Here is a 451-nt window from a genome sequence, read left to right as displayed (position 1 = left end):
TCACCGGTTGCTACTAGGCCCTCTCTCTCCCCGCTCCATGAGCTTTATCAAACCTCGTCTTAAAACTGTGTATGGTTCCTGCCTCCACTACGTCATTTTCTAGGCTATTCCACTGCCTTACAACTCTATGACTGAAGAAATACTTCCTACTATCTCTCTGACTCATTTGTGTCTTCAACTTCCAATTGTGGCCTCTTGTTTCTGTGTCCCCTCCCTGGAACATCCTGTCTTTGTCCACCTTGTCTATTCCACGCAGTATTTTATATGTCGTTATCATGTCTCCCCTGACCCTCCTGTCCTCCAGTGTCGTCAGGCCGATTTCCCTTAATCTTTCTTCATAGGACATTTCCCTTAGCTCTGGAACTAACCTTGTCGCAAACCTTTGTACTTTCTCTAGTTTCTTGACGTGCTTTATCAAGTGCGGGTTCCAAACAGGTGCTGCATACTCCAG

Source organism: Cherax quadricarinatus, unplaced genomic scaffold (genome assembly GCF_038502225.1).
Source record: "Cherax quadricarinatus isolate ZL_2023a unplaced genomic scaffold, ASM3850222v1 Contig269, whole genome shotgun sequence".
Lineage (NCBI taxonomy): Eukaryota > Metazoa > Arthropoda > Malacostraca > Decapoda > Parastacidae > Cherax > Cherax quadricarinatus.
The sequence above is the reverse complement of the archived record's forward strand: the minus strand, read 5'-3'. Positions refer to the sequence as shown.